The 8033-nt window shown below is 41.8% G+C and overlaps 1 protein-coding gene across 1 annotated transcript in view; it reads left to right on the top strand.

Moving 5' to 3' along the window:
* LOC130293327 (olfactory receptor 5V1-like) overlaps positions 1–8033 on the top strand; it is an 85766-nt gene that overhangs the window by 25612 nt on the left and 52121 nt on the right. The gene's annotated exons all lie outside the window — the stretch shown is intronic.

The raw sequence follows: 8033 nt of genomic DNA, 5'->3' as shown, positions 1-8033 counted from the left end.
CAGTATGAAGTTTTCGGCTCTGGCAGCAGGTGTCGGTGTAGTGAAGAATTTTGTGTCCTGAAGCGTTCTCACACTGCCGCTCAGCCTATCGCCGGCCGGGACTTCACTGCAGCCGGTGATTGGCTGAGCGCAGTATGACCACCGGCAACCAGGAAGAGGATCGCGGTGGAACCGGTTATCGGAGGCCCCGGGGTAGCCGAGGAAGGTATGTGCATCTTTTATTTTTTTTACTGCCGGCAGTATGGGGGACAATTTTTATATTCTGGAGTTCTCCTTTAAGTTAGTTAAATGTTCCCACTAACCACTACTGCAAAGAAGCTAAAGGCCCCGGAAAAGCCAAGGTTCATAGATAACAACTTGTTCTTTACTTCAGAGGATACTCATACCTAATCTTCCTTAGGGACTTCTTCTGCCTTTGTCCCTGAAGAAACCACTTGCGAAGGTATTACCCATGTTTTGGGATGCGCTAGACAGGTTGCAGCCTCTGTGCCTTGTGCTGAAACATTGAGAATATGGGGAAAACTCTCATTGAACGTGTAAGAGATGCAGGATTACTTGCCTTCACTTTCCTGGCCAAGGCCAGACTAACTCTAACATGTGCTTTTAGAATCCTCCCCTTATCCCTGGGATTGGTGTGGACCCAGGACGCCCATAGCCCTATAGGCTAAGAGGTGGACATATGACATGCTACCAGATCTTGTAAAGATAAGGCTTGGGTAGAAAATATTAACCCCTCACACTTGTATAGGATCAGTGCATGCAGACATTGTTTAAAGACACAGCAAAACACATTTGTATTGAAATGCAGTGGTCCCTCAAGTTACAATACTAATTGGTTCTGGGACAACCATTGTATGTTGAAACCATTGTATGTTGAGACCTTAATTCTATGGAAACCTGGTAATTGGTTCTAAAGGCACCAAAAATAGAAAAATTTGAGAATTAAAGAAAAATAAGTAGATAACTAATATAGATAAAGCAAATCCTTACATATAAAAGAAAGAAAGATCTGCTGGGAGCTGTAATCACTGTCTATGTCAGTGTTTCCCAAGCAGGGAGCCTCCAGCTTTTGCAAAACTACAACTCCCAGCATGCCCGGACAGCCAAAGGCTGTCCGGGCATACTGGGAGCTGTAGTTTTGCAACAGCTGGGGGCACCCTGCTTGGGAAACACTGGTCTATGTAGAGGACAGGAGCTTCTTTGGGTTCCTGTACAGAACAGGCAATGTCCTAAAAAAGTAACATGTAGTCGCCCTATCCTGGTGTCCAAAGGAGCAGGTAACCCTGGTACAGGTAAAGAGTACAGAGCATGTAATACTTCCCTGTACTGTAGGGGGCGCTACCAGACACCAGTCAGTGCATACACTTCAGTAATACAGGTAAAGAGTACAGAACATGTAATACCTCCCTGTACTGTAGGGGGCGCTACCAGACATCAGTCAGTGCATGCACTTCAGTAATACAGGTAAAGAGTACAGAACATGTAGTACCTCTCTGTTTTGTAGGGAGCGCTACCAGACACCAGTCATTGCATACACTTCAGTAATACAGGGGTTTTACCAGTGAAATGCCCATTCTGATTGGTCAGGTCTTCCGGCCATTGACACGTTTCACGGATCTGGGCTCTCTGTACATTGTATGTTGAGTCTGGTTTCAACTTACAATGGTCCAGAAAAGACAATTGTATGTTGAAACTATTGTATGTTGAGGGATCACTGTACATTTAAAGAGATAAACCTAAAACAGAGCTAAAGACCTTTGAGACTACATCTACCCGAACAGTGTTCTGAGTAGCAAAAGATGACTGCTGCAGGACGCCACAATAGCTAAATACAACAGCAACTGCTGCACAGATCACTTTGGTAGCTTGCTGCAATGGAAGGACATGTTCACAAAGAGCATCATGCGCAAAATGAGTGTTCAAAAACATATATTCATTGTATGCATGAGATTATGTGCCAAAGTTCACAGTGTGAATTGTAGCACATCTTTTCTGATTACGCATTTCAAATATGCTGGAAACAGTGACATGTCATTACTGTCATGATATCATTCGGGAGACGTTAGATTCATTGACTTTTTCAATCTCTTGTTTATTGACCTCCATGTATTAAAATAATCATAAATCTATTAAAACATCACTGATGGCCACTGAAGCAACATCTGCTCTGTTAAGACCATAAAGCTGTTTAGAGAACAGAATAAAGGTCATGTGACTTTTTTCAGGAATCCATTTTTGTGGTTTTGGTGATGTTTCAGTAGCTACAGTGACCCCCCCCCCCCCCCCCCCGACCTACGATGGCCCCGACATACGATCATTTCAACATACAATGGCCTCTCAGATCAATATACCATGCTTTTGTATGTCGGGGCCATTGCATAAACGGCTATCCAGCAGCGCAGACTGCTTCAGCTGCCACCGGATAGCCGTTTACGGTGCCCTGTGTGGTCCGCTGACTATCACTTACCTGTCCTCGGGGCTCCGGCGCGTCCTCTTCGGGATCCCCTGCATCGTCGGCGCTCTCCATCGTCGTCATCACGTCGCTGCGCACACCGTCCCGTCATCCAATAGGAGCGGTGTGCGTAACGACATGATGGCGGCGACGGAGAGCGAGGATGCCGGGGAAGCATAGGCTTTGCCGGAGCATTGGGGACACCTCGGGGACAGCGATGGAAGGCGACATCCAGGGCAGCAGTGACGAGCGGTGACGGTTCGCAGCGGCGGGGACAGGTGAGTACAACCTCCAATACCAGTGGTCTTCAACCTGCAGACCTCCATATGTTGCAAAACTACAACTCCCAGCATGCCCGGACAGCCAACGGCTGTCCGGGCATGCTGGGTGTAGTAGTTCTGCAACATCTGGAGGTCCGCAGGTTGTAGACCACTGTCCTATACTTTACATTGCACGGATCCCTCAACATACGATGGTTTCAACAAACGATGCTCCATTTGGAACGGATTACCATCGTATGTTGAGGGACCACTGTATAACATGTCATGTTGGTTATTTTTATTGTATTTTTTATATAGATATTTATTGTAAAATATGTGTTTTTAAGATATACCTATTGTTAGTACATTTATTTTTATGTAATGTGTATTTTTTGGAACATGTAAAATAGGTAAGATACGTGTTTTACACTTGCGCTAACCCACTGTTTCTCAATGAACCAGGGTGCCTCCAGCTGTTACAATACTACAACTCCCAGCATGCCTGGACAGCCTTTGGCTATCAAGGCATGCTTGTAGTTGTAGTTTTGCAACAGCTGGATGCACCCTGGTTGGGAATCACTGGGTTAGCGCAAGTGTAAAACACGTATCTTACCTATTTTACATGTTCAAAAAATATGCGAGTGCATGTCAATCCCCAAGGGTTGGATGTGATGAGGAAAAATGACCTTAAGGTAGGCACTCAGAAGTCCAGAGAATTTCACAGCCAAGTCATGGAAGTGAGTTAAATTCAGGCTTTATTCGTTCATAGCATCAATAACGCGTTTCGGGGTCAGCATACCCCTTCTTCAGATTGACAGATTTCCTCATCACATCCACTTCACTAACAGGATTTCCCTTTGGATCCATCCTGAGACCTGCGGGCCTGCACAGAATCCTCCTTCTACCTCAGATAGAGGTTACATGCGTATATAATATACGCTCCAGGTGAGCGGCCATCAATCAGATGGTGGGGACCCCATTATCTCCTAGGGTAATGCGCTAGGCGCCTCTGTGGGCCTTTCCCCTTTTTTTCTTCTCTACAAATCCCCAAGGGTGGCTATCATGATCTTTGGTGTGTGTTTTTAATATTAATAATAAAAGTAATATTTTATGCTGTTTTATACTAAACCTTATGTATTTGTCTGCGAAGGCAATATCCCAGGAATGACAATACATCATTACATGACAGCCATTCAAATGATTGACAGCTTGAGTCTGCCAGAATGGCAGCAGGGAAGAGGTTGTCCATTCTGGCTCATAAATGGGGTTCTAGATGGACTTGACTTCATAAGACAATCTCCTAAAAAATCAATACATATATGATACAATATATCAATCATAAATTGTCGCAAATATGTAACAATCCCTTTACACCTCAGTAGTTATTTTTTGTAATGTTATTTATCTGCATAATTAAGCCCTGATGAATTCCTTTAATATTTATTATACTGACTTTTCCCTAAGTACGTGCTTCATACAACATCCCCCAGTGATCCATACCTGACATATTAATATAAGCTTTGTCTGACAACAGGCACACGTATTTATTCTGTTGCAGAAATCTATCTGTGTTCAATTTTCCTATTTATAGTAGATTTTCTGGAAATGCTTTTTATTCTTCAGCTACTAAAATGTTTACAAGAAGTTAGTAACAATATGTTGGAACTATGGGGTTAAAATTGTGTTGTCAGAACGAAATAACCTTTGTGTGTTGTTACCTTTATAAATATCTCTTCATTTAAGAATGTTATATTCATGGGGATTTTTTATTTTTTTATATAATATGTTTTTTTTTTTTTTTTTTTTGTGTTTGTAATTTGTTTGTATTCAATGTACAGTACAGACCAAAAGTTTGGACTCACCTTCTCATTCAAAGAGTTTTCTTTATTTTCATGACTATGAAAATTGTAGATTCACACTGAAGGCATCAAAACTATGAATTAACACATGTGGAATTATAGACATAACAAAAAAGTGTGAAAATCTGTCATATTGTAGGTTCTAGCCACCTTTTGCTTTGATTACTGCTTTGCACACTCTTGGCATTCTCTTGATGAGCTTCAAGAGGTAGTCACCTGAAATGGTCTTCCAACAGTCTTGAAGGAGTTCCCAGAGATGCTTAGCACTTGTTGGCCCTTTTTCCTTCATTGGGTTCAGGTCCGGTGACTGTGGAGGCCAGGTCATCTGGCGCAGCACCCCATCACTCTCCTTCTTAGTCAAATAGCCCTTACACAGCTTGGAGGTGTGTTTGGGGTCATTGTCCTGTTGAAAAATAAATGATAGTCCATCTAAACGCAAACCGGATGGAATAGCAGCCGCTGCAAGATGCTGTGGTAGCCATGCTGGTTCAGTATGCCTTCAAATTTGAATAAATCCCCAACAGTGATAAGAAATATTGAGGCTCAAGGTCGTTAGATAATGTACACACTTGTGTGTACATTATCTAACGACCTTGAGCCTCAATATTTCTGATCATTCAGTAGTCTTTTCAGACACCTTAGGTACAGGTGCCAGATTGGGCAGCTCGGGTAATTTTGCAAACCTTCCCACAGGAGCCTCTCCATTTTTTGTAATATTTAAATCCCCAACAGTGTCACCAGCAAAGCACCCCCCCCCACCCCCACCATCACACCTCCTCCTCCATGCTTCATGGTGAGAACCAGGCACGTAGAGTCCATCCGTTGGAACCAAAGATCTCACATTTGGACTCATCAGACCAAAGCACAGGTTTCCACTGGTCTAATGTCCATTCCTTGTGTTCTTTAGCCCAAACAAGTCTCTTCTGCTTGTTGCCTGTCCTTAGCAGTAGTGTTGCTCGCGAATATTCGCAATTCGAATATTATTCGCCAATATCGCATATTCGCGAATTCGCGAATTTCGCGAATATAGCGCTATATATTCGTAATTACGAATATTCGTTTTTTTTTTTTTTTTTTCTTCACAGTACACATCACAGTGATCATCCCTCTCTGCTTCCAGGTTGTGTGGTGTAAAGAAGGCTGTAATACTACTGTGTGAGACTGGCGTGCGAAAATTCACATATGCGAAAAATTCGCATATGCTAATTTTCGCATATGCGAATTTCCACATGTTAATTTTCGCATATGTGAATTTTCGCATAAGCGAAAATAAAACGAGGATATAACGAATATGCGAATATATGCGAATATTCGCGAATATATGACGAATATTCGTCCATATATTCGCGAATATTCGCGAATTCGAATATGGCCTATGCCGCTCAACACTACTTAGCAGTGGTTTCCTAGCAGATATTCTACCATGAAGGCCTCACACCGTCTCCTCTTAGCAGTTGTTCTAGAGATGTGTCTGCTGCTAGATCTCTGTCTGGCATTGACCTGGTCTCTAATCTGAGCTGCTGTTAACCTGCGATTTCTGAGGCTGGTGACTCGGATGAACTTATCCTCCGCAGCAGAGGTGACTCTTGGTCTTCCTTTCCTGGGGCGCTCCGCATGTCAGACAGTTTCTTTGTAGCTCTTGATGATTTTTGTGACTGCACTTGGGGACACTTTGCACCTAGAATATGACATATTTTCAGTTGTTTCACACTTTTTCGTTATGTCTATAATTCCACATGTGATAATTCATAGTTTTGATGCCTTCAGTGTGAATCTACAATTTTCATAGTCATGAAAATAAAGAAAACTCTTTGAATGAGAAGGTGTCCAAACTTTTGGTCTGTACTGTACATTTTATATCAGAAGTAGAGTGTGAGTGTTTTTACCCAGTTCCATATAGTTCTTACCAACAAGGCTAGATATTATACATGGGATTTCGGTTCATCTACACTAATTCACTTAGGAAAGAAAATAGGACTTTTTCTTTTTACATACTCTTACTTTTGCATACTAATACAAATTTTGGCAACTGCATGACTGTACAGGTAGTATTGTAGATAATGATAAAGGGGTTGCAGTCCTTGAAGAAGTCATGTCAAAGTCATGAAGAACCCCAAGAAAAAGTCACCTTTATTGTAATTAACACAATACAATCTACATAACAGACAGAGCTGGATAAATGTTTGTGGGGAAACCTAACAAGACATTGGCCCTGATTTACTATTGTAAACCCGACCTGTTTTGTCAGGTTGTGCACCAGATTCTGGTGCTTTACACCAGAAATTCTGTCTGCTCCAGAATTTGCGCCAGAATTGAAAAAAAACAGACCAACTCTGAAAAAAATATATCCCAAAAAGGGGGCGTGGCAGTCAGGGAAAGAGGCGTGGTCATCGAAAAGGGGCATGTCCCCCACATTTTCACAAAAAAACATATTTACTAAGGTTTCCACAGAAAATGTGGTGGATTTGAGCTGAGGAAAACCCGACAGATCAGAGCAGGTGTAAAAAAGCGAAATGTAGGGAAAAGTGCAAAATGTAGGGAAACCTTAGTAAATACTGTGGAGAAAAATTTGTAGGGAATGTAAACCCACAAAGAAAACTACACAACACTCTTAGTAAATCGGGGCCATTGTGTTAAAAGGAAGAGTCTACAAAAGACATGAAGAAAACAATACTTGAAATTAAAAAATGTAACACAAATGTTAAAAAGATAATACAATTATGTAACAATCACAGTAATGATAAACCTATCATAAAGTTAACAAGTAACAGCACCATGTACTCAAAAGATCTAAAAGCTAAGCATCAAAAGGCTTAAATGGGTTTTCCAGCGATAAGAATTTTTTTTTTTTAATTTAGTAGAGGCACTTAAACAATAAAAAATAAACCATACTTACCACCAACCCGCCACAGCTGCCATTTGGATGTCTTTCAGTCCCCGCTTCTCCCTGCTCTTCACCAATTCTTATGATGTTTTGTTTGCGGAGAAAGATCCTCCTCAACCTATCACTGGCTGAGGTAGGTCAGCGCTGCCCCCAGATATTACAGAATAGAGCTGTCATGTGGCCAAGGAATCTCTGGCAAAGTGCCTAAATCTGGTTTAGTGGTATTGGTTGTTAACCTGTATAATTGCTTTGTTGTATATTGCACTGTCTTCACAGCATACACTGAGGTATTGCAGAAGTGTAAATGTTAAACATTTGCATAGTTTGTATAATCTGAGTTAATTGTTAGTCATATGACACCCTCTCCAGCTAGTTGCTATCTAGAAACTTCTGGAAAGGCTTAGTGAAAGGCTTCCCATACCATCTCTAGGCACTTCTAGCTCTGCTCCTGCTAGGTAGATCAGTCAGTCAGAGAAAAGAGCATACACCAACATAGAGTGTATCTGCTAGGTTCAGATAAGGCCCATCTTGCATCCTGTTCACGTCAAGTCTGCTACAAGGAAGTCTAAACACTATTT

The sequence above is a fragment of the Hyla sarda genome, chromosome 10 (assembly GCF_029499605.1).
Source record: "Hyla sarda isolate aHylSar1 chromosome 10, aHylSar1.hap1, whole genome shotgun sequence".
In the NCBI taxonomy this organism is placed as follows: Eukaryota; Metazoa; Chordata; class Amphibia; order Anura; family Hylidae; genus Hyla; species Hyla sarda.
Note: the sequence above shows the minus strand (reverse complement) of the source record. Positions and strands in the feature narration are given on the sequence as shown.